This window comes from Dinoponera quadriceps, unplaced genomic scaffold, assembly GCF_001313825.1.
Source record: "Dinoponera quadriceps isolate SergipeBrazil2010 unplaced genomic scaffold, ASM131382v1 scaffold96, whole genome shotgun sequence".
Lineage (NCBI taxonomy): Eukaryota > Metazoa > Arthropoda > Insecta > Hymenoptera > Formicidae > Dinoponera > Dinoponera quadriceps.
This window is the reverse complement of record NW_014554269.1, coordinates 774,940-799,011: the sequence shown is the minus strand read 5'-3', so window position 1 is coordinate 799,011 and position 24,072 is coordinate 774,940. Positions and strand designations below refer to the sequence as shown.

Sequence of the window (24,072 nt, the reverse complement as noted above, 5' to 3'; positions counted from 1 at the left end):
GGTTTTGTAGGAATTTAATATGCGATGATGCGTGCGCCGGCGCGGCGCGGCTGTGTTTCTGCCGAGTTGTTTTATCCGGGCCGCGTATTACGCGAACGCATGAATTTTGCGAGCGACAGCAGCGACGTAATTATTTTCGCCCGCTTCCAAATTACCGTCGATCTGTCCGGGCGAATTTATACGCGCGGCGAATATTTCCGAAATCAGCGGCACTGAAATTGCCGTTGCCTGCCCTCCCCCTCCCTTCCCTCTTTCGCGGATATCTTGTCTCTCTCGCGATGAATGATTTATTTCGCTCGAGGCGACTGGGGAATCACACCGAACAGTTCGTCGGAACGCTAGTTTAATTCGCGCCAGATTTAGAAGTAAATCGCTAAAATATAAATCAGTCTGTTCGAGATTAAAACGGACACGGAGAGGATTATTGACGGAGTAAATATACTTTCCATCGAATGATGAAGATATATTCGATAAAACGAGCCTCTGGTTGTCTTGAACGTGTGTAAACGTTCCGTGTACCGATGAACGGTTGACTATTTCGACACGTTGTATCTCGATCCATCTATCTATCTCTCACAGTCGATTCTCCTCACTCGGATCGAACGGATTCGTTAGTCGTATCAACGTCAAAATACTCTGTTATGACTTGACAGATAATAACAATTTACATCTCGATCCACTCGGTGAATCTTCGCCATTTCCCTTGGTGAGTACCGGTGACCTAATTAGTCGCGCAAAATGAGACGTCCGTCATAATCGCTATCGAAATTCCGCGGGCTATCAGGTCACAGCTGCAGCCAACGCTCGCAGTCCTCCAACTCCTCGGAAATCACTACTCTGAGAACGTTAAAATCGTATCGTTCTTACTGAAAAGCAAGAAACGTTCAGAAACAGAAAAAAGGAGGGGCAAGTTGCTAAAATCATACTATTTAACGTATTTTTTAAATGTTCATACATAGTAAAAAAAATTTTGTGTTAAAACCGGCCCACTGAACATTTTATGCTACTTTAACATGGGGAATATGTTAAAAAGTACACAAATATGTATTAAATTATATTTATCTTATTATCATATTTTTGCCTTATTAATATATTATTTCTTAACATATTCACCTTGTTAAAGTAACACCAACATTTCGTTGAACTGTGGCTATTAACACAGAAATGTTTGCTGTGTATCTCATGCAGGAAACACAATATATGATAATCTGTTCAAATTTTGCTTATATTTTTCATTATTTATTTATTTTGTAATTTACCATTCACAGTAAAAAGTTACATTGTGATATGCGATCAGGCAGGCAGGAACGCATTTCATCGAACGAGCGAGTCGTATTTAATGAAGAACGCACTTTGCGCGAAACGTTTCGCGCGCGGCTCCGAAGAGCGACGGACGTGTTAGCGCAGCGCGTTATTCGCGAGCGAAATTCGTTCGGCAGCGTAACGCTCATTCATTTGCATACGTCGCCGTCGGTGGTACAATCCCGGCTTTTAATTGACCGCGATGGTGACGATTACACGGCATTTTCCGCGACCCGTTAATAAATTCGCGATAAATTCTTCCCGAAGCGGTGGAAAAATCGCTTTCGCTCACTCACATGCGATATGGACGCAGCAACAGCCGGCGCGCGATTGAAGTTTAATTCGACCGATTCGCCGCCGTATCGATTGCGCGCGTTTGTGCGCGTATGCAAACGTTTGTGTGTGTATGCATGTATCGCCCTTATGTCTCTCTCTCTCTCTCTCTCTCGAGCCGACGTGGATACAGTTGTAACGCCTTGTTTCGAGAGCGTAATTGGAAATGAATACTTGATCGTTCGGATCGCAAAGTCTCTCGCTTGCAAACACGAATGCGAGAGCGAGCTGCCCGCGCTATATGTTTCCAGAAGGGAAGATTGAATTTCCGCCGAACTCTCCGCACTACCCCAAGGAGACCCCCCGGAGCGCAGCTCGCGAAGCGGAGCGAAGCGAGTGAGTGCAGCTCGCGTAGTTTTAGCGAGCGAGAGCCTCGCCGGGGATCTGCATTTTATATTTCCGTCCCCGGAGCTCGACGACGGAAGTTCCCGTTAACGTCACGTCGTATATCGCGCAAAGTCGTGCGCGCGCGTTACGGTTATTGCTGAAGTATTAACTACTTTTTTCCAAAGCGCAGCCCTCACTTCCGCCACGCTCCGTGACGACGTCGCGACTTATTATTCAGTATTATTACGTTCCATCGTGATTTTACCCCCCGTCGACGTTATCCTCGCGGCCATCTTTCACGCCGCCGTCACCGCTCGCGTCTTTTAGTCCCTTTATTCTATTTTTATTATTATCCGATCCATTATGCGTCCTCCGCGTGTTTCGTTTTCCCGGAAATTAGCGATACGGCGCGTTAGAGCGAAAGGGTGAGAGAAAGAGAGAGAGAGAGAGAGAGAGAGAGAGAGAGAGAGAGAGAGAAAGAGCGGCTTTACGCTCGATGTTGAATAATGCGATTTTAGCGATGTAGAGTATGGAAGGAGTAGATAACGGCCGCGTATTTTCACGTTCTTCGCGAAACAAGGCGGGGCGGGCGGTCCGACGGAGCAGCAGAGCGCGTAGACGACGAAGCGACGGTTCCCGAAACAGTCGTTGTCCCGGAGGAGTTTCCGGTGAGCGACGTTGACGCGACGGAACCCATTTGCTGTATTAATTAATTAATCACATAATGTTACATTAGCATTCTCCCTCCCATGATCACACATGCCTCTTAGCGCGGCCTCTTTCCGCTCTCGGCCGACGTTAATCGTCACTCCGGCGATGCCCGATTTCGTGCCCGAGTCCTCGCGTACTCGTCGGGCCCAGAGATCGTTTCGCGAACGCATCTCCTCCCGTCTTTCCGCGCCGTCTCATCTGTGACGAAGATCGGAAAAGAAAGAAACAGAGAGACGGATGGAGGGAGGGAGGGAGGGGAGAAGGTCCGACTCGCACTGTGTTGTGGGTGGTGGAAGGTAAAATCCGAACTTCCGCGAGCGGCGAGTTCGTTCGCATCGTCGAAGACATCCCGGAGGGTCCATTAACCCTCCTGACGGCGCGGTAAACGGCAGAAGGGAAAAATAAACAGACGCGAGCTTCCCGACGGCGGTGGCGGCGGCAGCGGCGCAGTGGGGCGCACGGGGTAACGGGGGAAAACCGGGACGACGAGAGGGTGGGAGAAGAAGCGAGAGAGAGAGAGAGAGAGAGACACAGAAGAGGGAGAGTCGAGGGTGGTGATGGCGTGTCTGGATATCGATCCTGGCTTCCGGGACGTTACCACCGTGCCCCAGCTTTCTACCCCATATACACTCGCTCTCGTGTGCTCGTACCTATAAACACGCTCGGTACACGTGCGCATGCACACGCTTGGGTGTAGATGTGTGGGTGTGTGTGTGCATGCAAGAGCGCCGGGTAGAGTGTCGGGAGTTACGTGGACAGCGCACATGTGCACACACGTGCTCTCGCGCGCGTCTCCGCGAAGGGAAAGAGAACGCACAAGGCACTCTGCGAGAACACACATGCGTGTGTGTGTGTGTGTGTGTGTGTACGTGAGGGAGGAGAAAGGGGTGTCTGTGGTCTACGAACGCTCGGCATTACCGGAGACCTTCTGGGAAAAGTCGTTCGCTTTCTAGGCGTTCTCTCTCTCTTCTCCTCTCCTCTCTCTCTCTCCTCTCTCTGTCCTTCTCCTATCGTGCCCGTGAATTTTCGCGGGAAAGCGTCGCGCGATCGAGTGTACTTTTCGATTATCGTGTGTCCCGCCGAGTCATAAATCACCCCGGACGATTTACGCGGCTGCGCAATTTGCTTCGTGACGCTGAATTCTTCTCTCTCCTCCTCTTTCTTCGTTGACTAGAAAAATGTGAATTTTAAAAAGATATTGCCGCTTGAATGGAAGCCCGTTGAAGTTTGATTTCGCAAACTAACGTGACGCGCGTTACGCAGCACGCGGCTCGCGATGAAGCACATGTTTCGTCTGTGCGCCTGTAATTGTAATTATTCTCTTTCACAATCGCGGACTATCCTCATTTGATGTGCTTTGATAAGATTATTACTATCATTGTTGTTATTATCATTGTTATTACCACTGCTATCATCATGATTGTAATTATGGTATAAAATGAGATTGTAGCGCGCGCTTTCGGGCTTGAAAATTATTACCGTTCTCGCGCGGTTAATAGCAAGGAGACAAGGCGCGCAGGGCTTATTAGTCGTTTGAAGTACCGCATCTCGCCTGCGCGCACGTCTCCATTCATTGTTATTCCCTTGGTATAGCGACGCACGTACCTCGGAAAGTAGCGTGTCACTTGGTCGTTTCGTGCTCGTCTCAAAAACGGACTTGGAGCATTCGCTACGCATTTAGCAAGTTGTGGCAGACGCCGGGCATGTCAACTATCCCCGGCGATAGTTACCGGCCCGACTGTCTCTCCCTGGCCGGGAACTTCTATCGGGTTACTCGTCCGTGACACGGTTACACGAAGTTCCGCCCACGAAGGGACACTTTTCCGTGGACGCTTAATGCTAATTGCCCGCTGAGAGATTCCAGCCGGGCCGAACAATGAAGATAGAGAGAGAGAGAGAAGGACAGAGAGGGACCGCGTCACGAGGAACCGCAATATTGTTTTCTTAATCGCACGTCTCGACTGGATGCCGTCACTTGTCGGGCTTGACAGGAGACAATTTGAAATTCAAAGACACCCCTTCCTCCTAGCTCGAGCATTCGTAAGCGGTCGACTCGGCTGCGCTTCGGCAAGAAATTCTGATACCCCGGCAGACGAAAGTTCGTCGCGCTGCTCGTTTTTCCCTTCGCTGCCGATTATTTTTCGCGAAATACCTTACCGAAACATTTTCACCTCCTCTTGTCCCCTCTTCTTTCGTCGTACGCGCGACAACGAGGCGAAAGGAACGATGGTTACGTCGTTCGTGCTAAATCGGACATAGCACGAATAGCTTTGTCGAATTATTTTCCCCGCGAGACTTCGATCTCCCTTCCGCTCTCGCCCGCGACTTTCCGCTCGCGAGCGCGCGGACGGAATATCTCTCGTCTCAACAAAACGCAGACGTTCCGTGCCGCCTGGGTTTCGTCGGAGATATCGGATTGGTATATCGACGTGCTCTCTCGTAGCGTAATATCGACAGATATTTATCATAGCTCTGGGGTGGAGCGGAGAATCGCCGTTCGTAGGGTAGGAGAGGATCGGAATGGTCGAGAAGATTTCATGTTACTCGAACAACGTTCTTGATTCGCCGGAAGAAATCGGTTTCTGACAGAAACACACAGACAGCCGGAGAGAGACAGAGAGAAAGCGGGAGAGAGAGAGAGAGAGAGAGAGAGGGAGAAGAGTGAGAGGGAGGGAGAGAGGAGAGGAGAGTAACGGCAGTAGTCTCTGTACATCGATTTGGCGCATCGCCAAAGGAGCGTACTTTAATATCGCGTGACACCGAATGCGCGTATGTATAGGCGAATGGTAGTCGAGGGGGCGGAGAACATCAGGAATACGTTAAGTTGTCGCCCTGACAGGGAAACTTCTCGGCGTAGACCGCGGAGCACATTCCGCCGGAATTATTGCGCTCGCTAGCTCGCTGCGATGCAGGCTGACGTTCGTGCGATCAATCGATGGAGCTGTCATCGACGAATTCGCGCGCTCGCTCTCGGGGAGTGGAGTGGAGAGACAGAGAGAGAGAGAGAGAGAGAGAGAAAGATAGAGAACGCACGGGGTGAGATTGCTTAAACCGGCGAGGCGCATCGGTACATATACAAGCGCGGCGGACGGTTTTCCACGCGAGTGGGACGGTCTCGCGAAAATCTTCCGCGAAAAGAAGCACCGGAAGCGCGAACGAACGCTCGCTTCCGCGTGCTCGCTCCCGTAAGAAAGGAAGTGGGGAAGCGAGGAGAGAAAAAAAAATAAAATAAGTGGGAAATATTAGCCGGATCGTATGACATAATTGAAAACGAAATTCCCCCCGCGGCGCTTTCGCCTTTTCCCTCCCTTCTCTTTTTCCTCCCCTCCTCTCCTTCCCTTTTTTACTTCCGGGACATTTTAAAGCCCTGTATGTTGACTTTGAAACGCGGCGTATTGGTTTTACGACGACCCGTATTGACTTTCAAATACCTCCGTATTGACTCTCGGGCGGTATCGCGCGGTCGCAAGGAGGTCTCGGGCGCGCCCGTGGCGCTTTCGCGCGTCGCTATCGACTAATTCGTTTAATTGATTCGAGCTATTATATTATTCGGACGAGACGCGGAACAAGAGTTTCCGCGCGCGGGTAATCAAGTCGCGCCGCGACGCCTTACAGTTCCGCGCAACAATAACGAGATGGAGATAGAGAGGGTCGGAATTGGGTTACGATATATTATTGCGGAATAACGCAGGGACTAATTTCGAACAGCTCCCTATCTCTCTCTCTCTCTCTCTCTCTCTCTCCGGGTTTTGGATCCTCGATAGCGCGGCGCACGCTATCGTGCACGTTCTTCGCGCGTGGAAGACACGCTAATAGAGGGGTAATCAATATTCCGCGCTCATTTGAACGAACAAGCGAGCGGGCGGACGAACGAACACGTGGGCTCTCGGCTTCGCCGAACATGCCAGGTAATTTAAAAATAAATGGGAACATAATTGGCTCGCTCGCTGCAACAATTTAGATAACGTCCTTACCGCATAGCAGCTACGATCATTTCTCCAGCGTGGCGACATTTCTATGAAATCGGGTTACGCGGGACAGTGCTGGTGGCGATGGTGCACGCGGAATACATTTTATGCCGGGGGTGGGCGCGCGGAGAGGGGCGAATGTATTCGAGATTTAATCTATTATAACGATAATCGAATTGTAAGTCGACACGCGGCGGCACGCCTGTTTAAACGCAGCGACGTGTCTCCGTCGTGCGCAGCTGAAAACTCAAACGTGAACGTTTCACCCCAACGTGTCTCCGAGTCTACTCGAGACGCAAGCCGAAAAAAACGCAGTGATTAAGGTATCCCGAGGAACGTATTGTATTCCCCCTCATAAGCTCGCCGTCATTTTTCGGAATTTGAATATTAATGCACAGACCGAACGACACAGCAAATTCTTAAAATGGATATTAAAACCTTCGAATATGACATTATAATAAATATCTTGAAATTAAAAAATTTTAATGAGGATCGATTTTAACACAAATACAAAATATTGTTTACCGTGATGGATAATCTAACAGATAAATTTATATTATTTATTTATTTAATTATTTATTGAGCGCTCTGCACGGTAAAATAAAATTGTGTTAATAATGGTCTCCGTGAAATTTTGTGTTACTTTAATATGGAGAATGTGTTAAAAAGTACATGAATATAATATTAAAGCAATACATTCACCTTGTCAACATATACTGTTAATTTAATATCATACATGTTTATTTTTTAACGTATATTTGTACTTTTTTTATATTCGCTAAAAAAGGAACATAATATTTCAGTGGGCTATTTTTAACATAAAATATTTTCGAGTGTGGAACAAAATCCCTTCAACGTTACCGAAGATACAGAATTAATATTGAAGGAAGATATCATACGCTTCCCACTGTAAGGAGCGGAGGGGATGAAATTTTCTCCTGTAAGTCGGTTACTCGCTCGCGGCAGCTTAACACGCGCCCAGAGAGGGAAATTTACGTCATGCGACGGTGCGGATTCAGCGTTCGAATCGCGCTAATTACCCGCTGCGCGAGTCCCGTCTGTCTTCAGCATTAAGTAGAAGTTCGCGTGGCATTGCGCGCTGCGTCTCCTCCGCGCTTCGGCGTTGCGGCGCGTGGCCGACTTGCTGCACGGTCGCGAAAGTTCCCCAGGGCGAAGGGCTGACGCGGACGGAGGGGCAAAGGGAGGAGGGTCGTGATGCGGGAGTGCCGCAACTTATACGTATCCGCCGAATTTGCAACAATGTTCGTGAATTCCTGTAGAGGCCTATACGCGTGGCGCGAGGACGACGCCGCCACCGTCGCCGCAAGAGTTACGACGGCGTGCTCGAAGGACGCCAGATTTATGGCGGGCCGAGGGAAGATTGTCGAGCTCCTCGGTGGGAAGAGCGTGCCAAGACCGCTCTTGGGGCTCTCATTGATCTTGACTACATCGTACGTGTGCGTGTACACATTCCGTGCGAACAGCGCCGGGCGTCGCGCGAAGCTTCCTGTCGAAGTTATCGGCACACCGCTGAACGGAGACGTATGGCGATAAAGGGAGGTACACCCTAATCTCGCGCTTGTACCGAGGGATGTAAATAGATCCGTTTTTTCTCCCTTTTCCCCGGGAAATCCGGCAGAAATAGTGTGAACTCCCGACCTCTCCGGATGGCTGTGCTGGCGAAAAAAAGCCGGATAAAAAAGAGCTAAGCGTCGGAGTTACGCAAATTTCATCGGTACAAACTGCAATCGGGACAAATCGAATGAAACTCGAACCGGATCAGCAATCTGATGCAGCAATTGGAGTTACTAAATTTAGTCAACAATAACTGGTAAACGAAACCGAAACGGGACTGTTGAATGTACGTCGGTTCTAATTCAAAGGGCGAAGGACGTTCGTTTCGACGTCACGGACGCCGCAGCTAGCGGTCGCCCAAAATCCGTGGGTACCTCCGTGACGTCATTCCTCCCTGAACGTCGGCTTCCGCCATACGACGCCCTCGTCGTGACGTCATAACGTATGTCTCTTATCTTTCGAGTCACATACATTCGTCGCTAATGAGGCACATTTATTCTTGAGACGGTTCGAAATGTATATTTGTACGGGAAATTCCGCGTAATTAATCGCTTGAACGTATTGGTCAGTGCGGTGTCCGTTAATATTGATTTCTTTCATTTATCTCACAATGCTCTCAGAGCTGAACTTATTAGATTCTTACCTTGATATGCCTGTAATTTTTATTTTTAATATTTTTAATTCAGCTAATATTGTTCTTTTTTGTACATAACGTAAGCAGTTAACTGTATGTATTTTCGCCCCAAAGGGAATGCACTGAAGAGTGTTTCCATGAATAAAGATTATTATTATTATCCTATTATTATTATTGGTCAATCGTTTTCTAATCGCGTCCCTATAATTAGGTCATATTTAAATTTATATATAGTGCAAGTTTCAACGGGAATTCTAAGAAAACTCATTTTATGCCGCAACTGCCTTAAATAATGATAATAAATAATAAATAATAATAATAATTTTCAAAAATTAGAAATGTCGCCCTGAAGCTTTTCCTCCCCCTCTCGCGCGCGCTTGCCGCAAAACCCGGCCTGAATAATCAAACTTCCGCGGGTCTTCGGGGATGCGTTTCGCGTTCGATTTATCTCGCGACGCGCCACCAGGCGGTTCTCGAAACAAAGACATCGCGCTGACGGCGACAAATACGCTCGGTAAGCGCGATAAGAACACGATCCCCGGCCGCGCTGTTAACAGGCAATCATCTTCGACTCTCTAATCTCGGCTGCGCCGCGCTTCTCGAGCGGGTGCTTTCCAATTTTCCTTCTCTCCGAGCTTGATTGAAGACCTTACTCCCTTTCTCGGCTCTTCCTCGGCGCCCCGCGATCGATTAATCGAAGAAGCTGCGCTGATAAGAAGAGCAAGACTACTCAGCGCCGGACGAGAGCAGGACGGGCGAGGGGTGGGGGAGCGGCGGACGGGCGCCTGGCGTCCTGCCAAAAACGGAGGAAGTTCTGCGGTCACGGCGCGCAACCGCCGCGGAAATTTTCGGACGCGAATCGCGCCGCAACGTCCAAACTTTTCGCGTACCTTCGGGTGCCGTTAATTTCGGGAATTTCGTGACCGCGCGTCCTCGTCCGCAATTACGCGCCGCCGGCCTTAATGGGACGGCCGGAACGAACGGGTACGAGTCGCGCGAGACTGCAATTGAAAATGATAAGGATAAGCTAATTCGAGACGCGGCCGGGTCACGAGAGAGAAAGGGAGAGAGAGAGAGAGAGTGTGAGCCGGCTTTAACTTTGGGAAACGCGGCGAAACGCCGCGTCTTCTCGAGCTCCGTTCGCTTCCGTCACGATCCCGCGGGTGTGTAAACTCCGCTGCATAACGCGATGTTTAAGCTCGTGCGCCCGCCACTAGACCCGTTTCATACGTCGCTCCTCCTCGTAATGAAGCTGCTGAGAATCGTTTGTTTCGCAGAGCGCTTTGTATCGCGCGCGACTCGGATTCGCTCGCCCGCTCGCGCTCGCGTTATTCGCGATTACACGTTTCCCGAGACAAAGCGGCGATGTTCCCGACGTGCCCCGGCGCGGCTTGTTTAATTGATGAGACGCGATGCGCCTTTATCGTGAACAATTCGCCACTGTTCGCGCGGCGAAAGTGGCTAGTTGCGCCGCGATCACGCGGAAAATGTCTTTTCTCTTTGTCACTTTTATGCTCGCATCACTGTTCAAGATTTGATTGATCATGTTTCGGGCGAATGACGTGTGAACATTTTCACACGTGTGTCTTATTTATCTTCTTAAGCGATTGAGGCGAGCCTATAAACTCAAGCTGCTTTCTCACAGCTGCCGACGCCAATATAAATTGCGTTACATCGTTTCCCGCATTTCTATAAGTAACGTAACAATACTCGAATAACATCTCGATCGAGGTCTGATACTTGAACAGTCTCCACACGAACACTTAAATAGTTTCTCTTCGTTCGCTCATTACACTCGCCACCGGCTCTTTAACGCAAGCTCGCGGTTCGCGGGGCTTCGCGCGAATCGCACGTAGTTCTCGCCGCCGACTCCTCTCTCTCTCTCTCTCTCTTTCCTTTTTTCGTCGCTCACGTTTCAGGCCGCGCGCGTAACCTCCGCCAGCCGAATCTGATTGTCCCATTATAAAGTTGTTCCGTCCGTCCGTCCGTCTGAGTGCCGCGACAACTTGCCCGCCGACTTAATTCGCTCGCTCGTCCACTTTCGCGGGCGCACCGCCGGACATCGCCGGGCTCAATTTCACGGCGCGGCGAGCCGCCGTCACGGGGGGCGAAACGAAACGTGACCCAGTTAAATTTCTCCGTCCTCGTGCGAATCGGCCGGAGTCGGCGGTGACTCACGGCGTGCTGCACATCCAGCTAACCGAAATCCAAATTCTTCGGGACTTAATTAGTAGATACACGGCCCCGCGAAGAAGATTAGACGATCACACTGAACGGATAACTCAGTAATTCCACGGCTCGAATCAAGTGTAAGAGTGCTCTCCAAATTTCTTCGAGTGAAATTTCAGCAAGTTCAGTCGAATTTCAGTGAGTTTTCAGTCATATACAGCGAGTTCCACCACTCTGAATTGTCGAGTGTGTGTCTTTTTATCCGAATTTGTCGAGTGCGCGTCTTTTTATCTGAATTTAAAATTGATTTAAGGTTGCCCAGAAAATATACACTCGGATAAGTCCCACTGAAATTACAGTCATTGTTAACTCAATTAAGGTATTCTTTCGGTTTTAAGCCAAAGAATAGCGGTAGTAATGTGTATGTAAAGTTATTATCACTGATGCTGTAGTAATATTCATTAGAAAAAATAATTCTCTCCTGACTAATTGAAGGGGGCTCGGCGATACAAAAATTGGTCAGCTCCAATTTTTCGTAATTGTAATAATGTCAATAAAAAATTGTCGATAAAATGTCAATAAAAAACTGTTTTGCGAAGTAAGTTATGTGAATTTTTGTTACGAAAATCGAATTTGAATGTGCACGATATTTTACAAAGAAATACAAATTGGACTTGCAATAGGCTCTTATCGTTTTTCATTATTGTATTGTGCGAAATTGATCGATTGACTGATTTGTTTCATTTGAAATTGAACACTGAATCTGACGCATTTCACCGTCATTGAAACATTCACTCGCATGAATTAAGAATCCACTCTAAGTTCGAGCGAAACATTTACTCTTGAGATTCCGAGTGGCAATATTTTCACTGTCACTTCGAATGAATCTCCGCTCGTTTAAAACAAGAAAAAACTTAGAGAGCACCATTGAGAGTTTCTTCTTGAGATCGACTTAGAGGCTCGAAAATTCTCGACCGAAGTGTAAGCGCCCGAAGTCTCAAACATCCGAAATTCAGCTCGAGATAAGCCGCTTAATGATACTTTGTAATGAAAAAAATTATAGGGTTTCAGCACACAAAAACTCCATTTACGGCGTATCGACATTAGGGGTCGCTGACAGACAAGGAGGGGCTACAATGAGAACAGAAAGTGTCGTCGCTCACATCGACGGAGCGTTCCTTCATTAACTTGTCCTGTCGCGGAATCGACTCGTCTCCGACGGTTCTTTTCACTTCCGTTGGCGCAGCCATGTGACGCGAGATCGATGATTTCTCTCCGGAAATTTGCGAGGGACATCGTCATCGTCAGGAACACGTGTCGATTCGGAAAAAGTCTGCCGGTAGATAGAATCGAGCGCACTGGAAGGTCCAAGCTGAGAATAATTCCGGGATTCATATTGGGCCGCGAACGGGCTGACGATGATGGGATTTCTCGACCCGTCTAGCCGCGAATTTTCCGCGAGGGTCCCGCCGGGGTTTGTCTTTCCTCAGCGGAAATCTCATCGGACGAAATTTCCTTCGTCTAACGATTTTTTTAACGTGCCGCTTTAAATAACTTTGTGACGAGCCATGGAATTAAAACAACGCTAAGACAACGTCACGACGCTCACCCGCAGCGATACAGGAAGCTCCTGTTACTTCGGGATTTTCAGTTTCGCTCTCCTCTGAGACTTTTCCAATCGTTTGTTTCTTGGGTATTATCGTTCGAACGCAATTTTATAGTAAATTCTACAGTAAAGGAAAAAATTATTCCTTAAAAATCCTTCTGTACACTCCGCCTGTGGGGATGTTGGGATACGCTGTACAATACGGGACAAACGCGATAATTTTGATTTCATTTTCGCACATATACTGTGCGAGAAACATTTTCCGATAATATATGTACACGCGATTCGGGATTCATGACGTAACGCAGGATTAATTAAATGTCAATGTTTGCGTGCCGTGAAAATTTTGCGCGCGCCCCATAAAACAAGCCTCGTTCGGCCGGCCGCGGAAATTGAAATGCGTGACCGTTATTGAAATTTGTTATCGCGCCGCGGTAGTGTTTCAATCGCGACGACTGGTGTGTCGAATTTCGTTTCAAGACTGAAATATCGTCGAAGGGCAGGCGCCCGGATCTCTGTCGAAGGGTCCCTCGATGGACCCCTCGGCAAACAAAACAATTGCCACGTATTTCGACCGAGGAGAAAAAACCCATCGATCGACGGTTTTGTTCGCTTGTCCGCTGGTGCGATTTAAATAATTTTCGATATAACGGGATGTCCCGCCATGACACCCGTAATTCCGTCGTGATCGATCTCCGTCGGCGCGCGCGCGTTAATACGGTTTTCTTAATTCCGCGAAGATTACCGGGGGAGGTTTAGCGGGAGCCGTAAGAGATGAGCCGGTTAGGAAGGGTGGGAGGAGGAAAAGAGTAGGGTGGAATTAAACAAATCGTGGAATGGAAATTATTCGAGCGAAGGAGGCGAGAGGCCCGCTTCCTCCTGGTGGGATGAAAATTCCGCAGTGGCAATAATTCGTGTCCGCAGCATGGACGGCCTTTGCCGGATCCTTCGATAAAAATTCCAGGAGAGCCAGCGTCGGCGGCAATTTCATTCCTGACACGGCGGCATGTTCCGGATGGTGGTGGTGGTGGTGGTGTCAATGGGGTTGCTGCTGCTGGTGGTAGTATAGTGGATGCTACTGCCGCCGCCACCACCGCCGTGTTTGACCCGTTAAACCGGCCCTAAGACCGCGGAAAAATGAAATTATTTCCGTCCACGTTCCGACGCGAAATCGACGAGCGAGAGAACAATAACGCCGGGCGAACGCGGGCTTAGCTGTGGCAGCGGGTGAGCGGGCTCCCCCGAACATTCCTCCGGAGATTGCTAAATTACTACGGGAACGAGCATTGACGTGCCTTCAGCAACGTGCCAAACGAAGGCATTACTCGCGTCGGCCTCGCGCACGCTCGGCTGCATCAAGCTTGTCCGGCCGCTTGTCCGTTCGCCCGCATTCGCAAGGAGGATATCCCGACACGCGATTCAGCGATTTTTCTCTTCTTTTGAAACCTTTTGAAGCAAATCGCGCGGTTGAGCTATTTATTGTGCCGACGATTGCGCGAGCGAGACGCCGCGTCTCACAAGGTTCGCGGAAAATTTCGACGGCTGCGAAATTATAAGCGCGCCCGACGTTTCATTCGCATCCTCGGCGGGCGTTACTTTTCAAGATTCGCGACGCGAAATCTCATTCGCGCCAATCTCGAAATAAATAGACACATGAATTTCTTCTGCTCTCTGAGAAAACTTCCCCTCAAGCGCAATTTAATATACAGGTAAACAAGACGATAAAAGTTACGTAATCCGAGTCGAGATTTTGATGTTACTTTGACGCCCTTAACCTTTTAGGTACGGCTGAATTCTGCGCGAGGCTATTTTCCTGGACGGCAGAGCAAGTTTAAAAAAAAAAATTTTCTTTTTGAAACGATACAGCACTGTCCGTCAGACATTGCAGTGCTGTATCGTTTAAAAAAAAATTTTTTGAGTGAGCCACTATAGTGGCGTGTCGTACCTAAAAGGTTAAGGATAGTTTGCGCTTAGATGACCTATGGACTACCCAAGTAGGAAATCTTTGTTGGCGAGGTACTGGCTCAGTACCGATTTTTAGCCGGTATTGGTGGAATAACCGGATGATAGCAATGGACCAAGATTCGAAAGACAGTGGTGTAACTGTGCCGATTCCAGTAATGGTTATTATTACTGTACAATTGTTAATATCACAATCATCACTAGGGAAGGAATAGGTCAGAACTATAGTCGAGTTGTGTTTGTTTGTATCTGCAGATATCCACCTTTAATGTTATACGAAGTCAAAAACGATCGGAGCCAGGTATCCACTTTTACCACTGAGTTATTGAAGCTCCACGTTAGTGACATCTCCTAATTAAGGCATTGTTATTGCAATGTGACATGTGCATTTCAATCTTAAATCTGTGCCTCGCCAGTGTCTAATATTGGCCGAGTGTATGCGATTCCTACATGGGTAATAATAATCTATTTTGACGATATCTCTTTTTAATTTCTTCCTTGATTTCGCCAATTTTTTAATTCCTCTAATTCCGCAAATTTAATTTTCATTTATATGGGTATTCAAAACAACCTATTTTGACGCTAAAAACAGCGAAAAGGGAAAAAGGAGAAGCGAAAGAAAAAGGAAAAAACAGCGAAAGGAAATAAGACACCATCATGATCGTAGGAAGATTAAATTATATCATTAGAATTGAACGTATTTTACTATCTTAGCTTTTATTGTGTTATAGAATTAAAGGTTTAACGCAGTATTAAAAATTCGATTCGAGGATGCAGTAGAAAATGTGTCAGTGAAAGAGAACAACCTAATTAGAAGTAAATAAGGAGGGAAAGTATCGATCGCTTTTCCCGGGATAGGAAAGTCCACGTGAAAACATCGTGCGTTGCGTGTTGTTATCGGCGAGTTTCCGGCCGAGTTCAAAGGCCGCGTGCGCTTAATCCGCGTCCCTTCTACCTGCGCCTCTTTACCTTCATATTTTTTCTTCATTTTTCAATTATCACGCGATTCAATTCGTGCCTTTAGCTTTGTTATTGCGCGAAATACAGCGCGGGTGGTTTTCGTTTTTTGCCGAAAAATCGCGCCGATAAATTCCGCGCGACGCGTTCCGGCACGGCGCCGCGGTGAATAACGACGTCCGCCGGTTTTCGCTCTGCAAAATATATCGCGTCCCGAGCGGCGCTTATAGTCGGCGATTTTTCCAGCGGCCGACCGATCGTCCGGACCCGTCCGAATTCGACTCGTCACAGGTCCGGCACTTTTAAGCCTAACAGGTGGCAGATTATCGAACCACCCCCTTCGACCTGCGTCGGAGAGAGAAATATGTCCGCCGGACCTGTCGTGTTCTTTTCTCTTTTTCCCCCCCACTTTCTCTTTTTCTTTTTTTCTATTTTTTCTTTCTCTTTCTCTCTTTTTTTTTTCACCTCTCGATCGGTCGAACCCGGGCAACTTACACTACTGTTGCCGCCGGCATGCATTTGCGTGCCGCGAATTGCGCGGTGATAACGGCCGCACCGGCTGCACCGGCAATTACGATTGCAACGGACGCCGCTTATCGTGACTTACTCGACGCGCAAATTTTCCACTTAATTGCCACTCTAAACGTCGCGTTTTCATTTTGCGTTGTACTTCTTTTTTTCTCTCCGCATAAAAAATAAATACATCGGAAAAATCTATAGTACTTTCAAAGTTCTCGCGGATGCATCCAGTACTGCAACCGCTCATTTGGCGTTCAAGGAGCGGCGTTCGTGAATGCTCGGTGAGCGGTTTTCAGGTATCGTTATTATTTCATTCTCATCGGGTTATGTTGAAATCACACTGTTAAAAATTTCTTAAAGATAACAATGTTTCTGATAGTAAATTAAAGAATTTTATATGAAAACTCATAACCTTGAAGATTTTCATAATATCAGTGTTATTAGTGGTAAAATAGTTATGTTTCCTATTTACTATGAAATCAAAGAACAAATATGAAATTCAGTATTTTTCCTTCTTATATTGCGTAATTTGTTGTTCGATTTTCATATTCAATTATGACACGTTATAACATGTTATGATATATATTAGAGTTGTTCTAATATTTAATACTTTGCGGTCCATGACCCACCCGAAAACGCTTGTTGCTTCACCGAAGATGTTCGAACTTATCGAAGGCGTAATACGAAATTAGCCGGGCTTATTTGATTGTTTATTTTCTTATACAAATGTTGATATCTAAAATCATGATATCATATGTTTATGTTATGTTTCGATTTATCGATAAAACCAATGCTGTCAGATCGCGACGGCACAGTGCTGTTGATGGACCACATCGTCGAAATAAGTATGACGACATCATACCGTCGACGGACCGTAACGTCGAAACAAGCGCGACGGCATTATGCCGTCGACGGACCGCAAAATGTTAATAACACACATTATAAGATAGATTAGATTATTAATATATTAATGTATGATATAGGATTAACACACATTATAAGATAGATTAGATTATTAATATATTAATGTATGATATAGGATTTGACAACGATATAAACCGTTAGTTGTGAATATCAGTGAAATACATCAGCTGTGATGCATTTCACTCTAATATTCGCTCATCTCATACTCTGAATTATTACAGCATCATTGTATAAAATGGAGAAATTCAGAATGTCTTTTCATAACTGCGCGTTATTAAATGTAGTATCAATTTGGTTATTAAATGTAATATCAATTTGCTCATTTTCATTACCTGGTTTATGTAAAAATACTTCACAACTAAATATGAAGTTTTTCTAAGAGCGCACAAGTTCACCGAAGAATGAAGAACCGAGTTTTAAAGGGCTAAACCTTAGAACGACAATAAACGCATTTATTTATTTATCGATCCATCTCACTCCCGCTCGCGTGTTGCTGAAGATCTATCGAAGATCATCATACCCGCTGGCGTGCAGCTCGTTCGGAAAATGGAACGCGAGCGACACAGCGTCTCATTATAACGGCCTCGTTGCGCTGCATCTTGATTATTATTACTATCACAACGATCACCAAGGCGGCGTATTAAAATTCTACGTTCGCCTTCCTGTTATCGTTTACGTTCGATGCGCGGCCGGCGCTTCGGAAAACCGCGTAAAATGGAAAACCACGTAACTTGTTGCGCGCGTCTTTCTTTCACGCGACAGCCAACGACGACGCAAAGCGCTTTTCGCCAGCGCGACGTTTCCTCTCCTTTCTTTTTTTCTTCCTTTCCTTTCGTTTCCGCCGTCGCTCCGTGAATTTCATCATATTTAATCGGAAAATCGACTACGCGCGCGTTGCACGTGTACGCGTTGCATCCGTTGTTCGCGTCGCTCGCCGAAACGACGATATGGAATTACGAGCGAACGATCGTCACGCTAACCGTCGCGCCGCGCCGAGCGCGCGTTGTGTGTAAAGGCGTATGCGCGTCGGCATTTTCGAGCTTTACACGGAAATGGAAATGCCTGTGCAACGCCACGCGGCTGTTCCGCATGCGAAACACCTGAATTGAACGCGGGCTCCTCCATCCACCCCGGCGCTCTCGCTGTGTACCCCCTTCCGGTTGCGGGTGCGGTCGCGAAAAATCAATTTGTTTTGTTGCAGTTCGATCCACACGTTTCTCCCTTATGAAATTCTGGCCGTCGAAGATTTATACGGCGGGACGAATCATCGGACGGCTTTGTCATACAAATTGAGACCCCGAGCGCGCGCACTGTTACGTTTGCGCGCGAGCGAGGCCGAATTTCTTTCGCGATTTATTAATTCGCCGTTTGCCGCCGCCGCGTTCGGCGGGGCGAAACTCGCGAGAAGACGGTCGATGCGCGATCGCGATGTTACATCGACGGTCGCGAAGTCGCGCGATTCGAGGGGATAAGAGTATCCTCGCCCCGTTCGCGTCGGTCTAATGTAGTCTGGTTTGATAAATTTCGTTATTAGCGATAATTCAAATTAGCGCTGTCAGTATAAACCAGGTGTTTCTATACCTGGATAATACTAAGGTACCTAAACTCACCGGTACTAACGGGATAACAGAACTTGCATTATCCCGGCATTAAATGTGTTCATCTTTATGGAAATACACGCTTCTCGTAAATTAATACCATTAATTAAATGCCTTAATGCAATTACTTAAATTACAGAGTGATATTCATATTTTCTCATATTGTTGCAACCAACGTTTCCGCATTTGCCTACCGCGCTCGAAATATTTTTTATATGTGTGATTACAGCTTGAAAAAAAGATCCATTGTGTTCAGAATACATAATTCCCTGAAGTATCCTTTTAGAAGATTTTTGCGTCCTTTCGGAGCTTGAACAAATTACATGTCGCGCATCGTTCGCGAATAGTATCGGAATTTCCGCGCGGTACCGGCGAGAACTCATTGCCGCTTGCGTCGCGCGAGTGTTCGCTGCGCCGCGAGAAAGCGCGAGAAAGAGACGGGAAGAGTGTGGCGCGTTTTCCATTTTACTGCGCTACTTTAACCGCCAAACGTTCCGGCGGGCGTGCGCGCGCTCGAGCGCGCGAGGCGAATCCGGCTGGCGGCTTAATAAATGATGTCAGGTGGGGAACCTAACAGGAATTAACCGGAACGAAATACGACGAAAAAGGATTATCGCGGGAACAAAAGCGGAGTAATCCGAATCCTCTAGCGCGTTACCGGATTGGTCGTAGAAATTTATTTTCGCGCGTTGCCTTCCTCCTCCTCCTTCTCCTCCTCCCTTTCTCCGGCGGGCCGCTTCCTCCTGCTCCTCGCGCTGAAATTTTTAGCACCGCTTCAGAAAAAATGTTGCGCGCTTTGCCGCGCTTTCGCACTCCCGCCCCCGCTTCCAGGCGTCGGCGAGCACGATAAACGAGATTGCGTTCATGAGATTAGCGTGTGTAACTTTGTTCCCGGCCGCGAAAAAACAACGCGACGCATCATCGTGACTTTACCCGTCGGGGAGACCGACAAACGCGCTGACGGCCGACGTCGTTTTATTGAGACGTTAATCGTCCACTCTTGACGGTGAAGGGCAGCGAAATTTTCATAATTCCACGAATAAGCGAAACACTTGGCGAGAATGTTCTGGATTTTTTTCCACGATATTCCTGTGATTTCTTCTTTTGTCCGTGGATTTTTCTATTTCTACGATTTGGCTAGATCATTGACTATCGCGAACCGTCAATGACATCGGCATATAAATTATTCTCTTAAATTGCATCAGAATGGAAATACCACTGATTGAATCAGAATGGAAATACCACTGATTGAGTCAATGAAACAGTATTATATCGATAATCAGTGAGTTTTCGCCAACTTTTAGTGGAAACATTTCCTCTTTTATCCAACACTCTTTTTTATTTAACACTTAACTCTTTTTGGCCAGTGAGAGATTTTTTATTACAAATTGCTGTTACGCGTACATATATTTATATATATATATATGTAATGTAAATATATATATATATGTATATATACACATATACGTATATGTATTCAACTATGTTGTATTTGGCGTAGTTTATATGGTAACAGTTTCAAGAGCTAAAGGTCTCGGACTCGAGTTCCATTACGGTGAATGTGTTTTTCAAATACGATGAAAAGTTAAATCATTAAATATAATTAAGAATGTCTCGGGTAAATCACTAACAACACTTTAAGAATGATCAAGATAATAAGAAGGATGTAATGTAAATAATATATTCATCGCTTCTGCAGTCAGATTTCCCTGGGAGAAACAGTCGCTGCTATTAAGAGACTTTCTCAGCGAAATTTCACCGATGTATAATTCCATGCTTATAATTATGGTTCCCGCGCAACAAAAGCGCTAGATTCAAGGAAATCATTACTCCAATACCCCTTAGCAAATTTTTACTTGTAGTGAATTTTATGTAAATGTATGATCGTATGAATTAAGTTCATCGGCCGTGCGGAATTGACCTGTAGGTATCGTTTATTGCGAAAATCGGCAGATGCGTCACTGAAAGCGCACAGCTCGAACAGCTCGTCGTTTTAATTCCGCTCTCCGAGCGGTATCGCGGGTTCTCGGCATCAGCTGGAACTACGGTCCTTTCCGACAGCTTGCGAGGTGGCGGAACGATGGCGGACGATGGCGAATTTAATTTCAGCGCCGGTTAGTTACGGCGCGAGACACGTCCCTGGCGTTCCGGCACTCGATTAAACTGTAACATTTCCGCCGTGGAAACTTTTCGCCGCGGATACATCGAATCTCGCTTCCCGCGGCGCGCGTCCGCCCGTACCCGAAGACGCGTCCCTTTGCGCGCTAATGTACATTCCTTGTCGCGAAAACCGGCTTAACCGATGTACGATAATCTGTTTGTATGACACGTGTCCTTTATGCCGCCGCGAGTCTTTCCGCCGATTTTCGTAGATCGGCGAATTTCGCGAGGATGACGCGGTCTCAAGTCGTCGGCGAATTAAATTCGCATTTGATTTGGTTGGATGTCCTCGGAAGAGAAAAAAATCATCGAGTAAGAAGATGGATAGAAAAACATTGTCGAGAAATAAAGATTGCCTGGCGATGGAAAAGGAAAAAAACGGCCCGTTTTAGGTCAACCGCATACGGAATATCTCATAAATTTCTTTCTTAGTTCCCAGTGGTGGGACGGTTTGGCGCACCTTGTAGATAACTTTACAGATAATAGGAATATTAAAAATTAAGTAGTTTTAGATCCTCAAACCCCTGCTGAAAGCAGTCCTAGTCTTTGAAAGATATCATTGATTGGCTCGGCAAAAACGAAAGGACACTAACAGATAAATTGCACACTCTTGAAAAACGGGATCCTTTTATTTTTCACGAATTTTTTCCCCACTCAATGCGGACCTCTTCTGGGATTATGTAAATAATGAAAGACCGCGGAACGGTTGCGAAGGGAATTTTGGAAGCGAAAACTCGCTCGAAACTGCGGAAATTGTTCCGTCGCGAAACACCGAAAGTTCTCTCTTCGCGGTCTCGAGTCCTTCCATTCTTGGTGCCTTGTCTCCGCGTTCGATCGTACTCGGCGATACGTCACATGCCGTTTTCGTGCGATACCGAATGCTTTGTTACCCTCCACGGGTTGCCCGTTGTCCCGGCATGGGGCTTTTAGGTAACAGTTGCAAATTATTCGCTCAGTTAAAGTCAAAGTTAGTTACAATTAAGCGACAAACTCCACCAGCGACACTAATAACAACAGCATATACGTCTGTATTGTTCCAGATTCGTGGCCGGCCTCGTCCAGTTTGACTTTCGTCCCCTCGTTAGGTGAGTGACGCTTAACATTGTTTGCCCGAGAGCAGATCGATGCGAGCAACAGTCTCTCATAGCCTGTAAGACGTTAATACGCGGCTCTAATTAGTCGTGCCACCTGCTCGCCAGAGTTGCCGCAGCTTGTTTGCAAGTCGTTTCCGAAGACCGATCTTCTTTGCAACGGAGAATCCGTAGAACGTGTTATTATTATTGTTGTTGTGTAGTTGTAGGCGGCGGCGGTTTCATTGATAGTAAATCTGCACGCGAAAATACTTAGGGCGGATTCGGTGGTTCACAAAGAAAATGCATTTGGCTCGCGCGAGTATGTGGAATGCAATGAGAGTTTGACGCGCGTTACGCAGAAAACAGCGACAACGGCGGGAGAGAAAGGGTCGTTAAAAGGGAATGTACGACCGTCGCTGCTTTTCACAGCGGCGAAAACACGACGGTCCCGCGAATACACGCGTGAGAGTGTATACGTGTTGCCATTGTGAAAAAAAAAGGGGGAAAACGAAAAAAGATAAACACGAGGAAGACGAGCGATAAGCTCGAAAGCGAGTGGGAGAAATATCCCGCGTTGCGCACATGTTGTTAATCGTTAACCGTTAACACTGCCTGGAGTTGTTTCTCCTCTTCCTTTCCCTCTCTCTCTTTCTCGCCCCATCTCTGTTCCGTCGCAGAAATCAATTTTGCATCTTTCATCGCGCGCTTTAATCTATTTTTGACGCCCAAATATTCAAGAGTTGTCGCCGTGAGGCGATGAAAATTGCAGATCGCCCCCGAGTTGAAATTTCGGTTCTACAATAACCCGGCAAATTCTATCGAGTTCAAAGAACCGTGGAGAAGTCTCGAAGTAAATATAACATTATGCAGGTTATTATCCTATATTTGTTTGTGACGTAAATTGATCGCCGTTTTATTCGTAATAAAGAACTTGTTTTGGCATTATTTAATATTCGGTTACCTCGATATTCTACTTGCATTTAATCCTCTTCTATGATTTCAATAAGTGTATTAAAATAATACAATATTTTGTCATTTCTCTCCCCGAAGAAATGAACTGCAATGTTCACGAAACGTCGGGGACAAATCCACTAACCCGAAAGTCCCAGATCAAGCAATTCTGTGAAACAAGTCCTTCAAATGGAAAATACGGCAGCGAGTAAAATATAATTTGTTGCATCACGGTAGGACAGTAATGTTGGGAATTCTTCATTAGTCCTTAAAATTCGACGAAATATGAAGAGTTCATACAGAAGCAAAATTTCAATTCGAATTCATCGAACGGATCGTAAACTGTCTCGCGTACGGTGACGTTTTTCGAAGCTACGCGAATCGTCGCTCGCATCGTCGTGGGCGCTGTCGTATCCTTGTGGAGACAACGCCCGTGAAACTTGCGCTCCAAAGTGATTCATAATTTATTTATCACGTACTCTCGACAATAAAACGACTTGTGACACTGCGAAAAAAAATTTCTGCACGTTATGGCGATGCGATATAATATTCGTTTTACATTCATCTCGTCTTGTCGCGACTCATTGTCGCCTCGTTCTTCCATCGAATAGCATCTTAATATTAGATCCGTAAGACTTGAAGGCCCGACATCCACTTTTCGCGCGAAACACGGCGCGGTGAGCTGTCGATACGTGCCGCTGCGTTTCGACACCGGCTGTCTTGTCCGAAGGAAAGCTTTTCTTCGCGCGACACGCCGAAGCGATGGCGGGTGTAACGAACACGCCGATGTGGAAAAAGAACTGGACGGGGCTTTTTCGCGAAAAAAGAGTGAGTGAGAGAGAGAGAGAGAGAGAGAGAGAGGCACGATTATTTCGAAATGGAAAGCACGTGTTGCAAAAGAAAAAAGAAGGATGAAAATGAGGGAAAAGTGAGAGAGGGAGAGAGAGGGAGCAATTAACGACCTGTTTGAATCAGGCAGGGAAATTGTGAAAAGCGTCGAACGAGCTCGCGCGACATAGCGCGCATGTATGCGATTTCAGACAAAACCGCGAAGACGAAAGGGAAAATAACGACGGGGGCGCGGGATAAGAAACGGGGGGCGTGGGGCGGTGCGACCGGGTGGTGACGGATGGAAAATGCATTCAGCCTTTTCCCGAATAGCCGGCCGCGGTAACGCAGCACTTTTCATCCCCCGCGATCAATGCGCGCGCGGCTGGCGTCGCGGAAAGCGTGCGACGCGGCGACGAGGAGAGAATCGGCAACGAGAGATGCGAGCGAGGGAGCGAGCGAGAGAGAGAGAGAG

At 47.0% G+C, this 24,072-nt stretch overlaps 1 protein-coding gene across 1 annotated transcript in view; it reads left to right on the top strand.

Annotated features, from left to right (window-relative positions):
• LOC106752109 (RNA binding protein fox-1 homolog 2-like) overlaps nt 1-24,072 on the top strand; it is a 370,278-nt gene that overhangs the window by 45,796 nt on the left and 300,410 nt on the right. Inside the window, exon 2 of the mRNA XM_014633549.1 lies at nt 21,786-21,830. The gene's annotated coding sequence lies outside the window, so the exon portion shown is untranslated. The remainder of the gene's footprint in view (nt 1-21,785; nt 21,831-24,072) is intronic.